Below are 2,317 nucleotides of genomic sequence, written 5' to 3'. Positions count from 1 at the left end.
CACCTCCCTATATTTGTAACTCAAAACACTTTCCCTCACTTCTCTCATTTTGTTCTTCCCTCTTTCCTACACACACACACACACACACACACACACACACACACACACACACACACACACACATATATATATATATATATATATATATATATATATATATATATATATATATATATATATATATATATATATATATATATATATATATAGTGGTAGGATCAAGAGGGAAGTAACCATTCGGGGGGAAGCGGTGGGAAGCAAAAACTTTTTTTTTCGTTTTTTGAAAAAACTTTGTTCACGATCATTATAGATGAGATGAAAATATGAACATTTAGTAGAGACACTTTGTGATAAATGTTTTTATATTGGCGGAAAAACGCTCGAAGAAGTAATATATAACAATTATCGTGTTTTTCGAGCGTATTTTGAGGTTTTAGCTATTGAGGTTTAGATATTAGGGTTTAGATATTAGGGTTTAGATATTAGGGTTTAGAAATTTAGGGTTTAGGGTTTAGATTTAGATTGAGTTTTTAACACGAACGGTTTAGAGTTTAGGGTTTAGGGTTTAGGGTTTAGGGTTTAGGGTTTGGTGTTTTGGGTTTATGGAATAAACCCAAAACACCAAACACTAAACCCTAAACCCTGAACTCTAAATCGGACTAAATTTTACTTCACAAAACATGAAGAAAAAAAACGTTCATATTCTTCACGAACAATATTATCTTGAATGTTATTTTTGTCGATCGTTTTTCCGCCTAAATAATAACATTCATCACGAAGTGTCTCTTCTAAATGTTCATATTTTCGTGTGATCTTGATGCCGGAAAAAAAAATTCAAAAAAAACGAAATTTTTTTTTTCTTCCCCCCGATTGGTTACTTCTCCATTGATCCTGCCCGTATATATATATATATATATATATATATATATATATATATATATATATATATATATATATATATATATATATATATATATATATATATATATATCAAGAGAAACATTTATATATAATGTTTTGAAAGTTATATATAGTGTTTTGAAAGCCTTACAAATTAAAGTTACATAAACTAAAAACCATTCATGTTCTTAAGGTTGGCGAAGGTGCCAAATTTGATCGGCGAGACCATCTCTTAGTCGATCGTGCACATGTTTATCTCGTGTTTCTTGTGTAACCACATCCTGATCTCGTCCTCTTTCTGAAATACGTCTGATCCTGTTTGATAACTCATCATGCCTATCATCCTGAAGCGTAGTGACCACAATATCATTGTTTTCTTATATCATATTGTGTAATATAACAAAGTATTTAGTACCCTTTGTTGTTGGAACCCTCTATATAAGTTAAATGTGTTCCATGCCTAAAAGAATGGATGTACAGATAAGGGCTATATAGATCCTAGGCTTACTAGATAGGTGCTCAAGCCTAGCTTATGGTCATTGTTATGTAAAGTGAGATTGAAAGTTGACCGTTGACTTATGCTCTCTACACATTCATAATTTATTCATACACATTCAACGATATTCAACGTAATATGATATAACATTCTCATCTTATTCACTGTCATTGTTCGAGAAGGTGTCTTCAAGATATGAACCGATCTTGCAATATCCCAAAGGTTCGTTCAACATATTTTTGCGCACTTGCTTGAAATCTCTTAAAATTAAGTCGTCTATCGTCAGTAGGACACAACCACCCTTTGACAAGTGTTGCCAAATCCGAACATATACCATCGGCTAAATAGTAACCTTTGGTATAATGATGATCGTAACCTCGAAATGGTGTGGTGGAGCAATACTATTTTTTAATGTGTCAAATTTGGGAGAGTTATATGTAACAACCCGTCCTAATCCTCCCGGACGAAGTCATCAACATTTGGTCTCATTGCGATGATCGACTCCAAGTAATGTCCTTAACATGAGCAAATGCACAGCGGAAGACTTAATTCGTACCTGAGAATAACATGCTTTAAAAAGTCAACATAAAGTTGGTGAGATATATAGGTTTGATGCTAGCAGCGTAATAACTATGGACCACAAGATTTCATGTATAAACATTTAATAAAAATATTCTAAGTGGTTGAGCACTTGGTAACCATACTTAACATTTAATCACGTCGCATATTCCCTTTATTATGAAATCTTACTACACTGTACCAAGTGTAGTCACAAAACGAAGTACTGTGCAACCGTTGAATACTGGTCGTCCAGTCCGGTTGGGGTTGTCAGGCCCGATAGATCTATCAACAGGATTCGCGTTTACAATACCGCTGTAAATAATAGTTACCAAGCTACAGGGAAGTATGCCAGTGGTACAA

Source organism: Rutidosis leptorrhynchoides, chromosome 6 (assembly GCF_046630445.1).
Source record: "Rutidosis leptorrhynchoides isolate AG116_Rl617_1_P2 chromosome 6, CSIRO_AGI_Rlap_v1, whole genome shotgun sequence".
Lineage (NCBI taxonomy): Eukaryota > Viridiplantae > Streptophyta > Magnoliopsida > Asterales > Asteraceae > Rutidosis > Rutidosis leptorrhynchoides.
The sequence above is the reverse complement of the archived record's forward strand: the minus strand, read 5'-3'. Positions refer to the sequence as shown.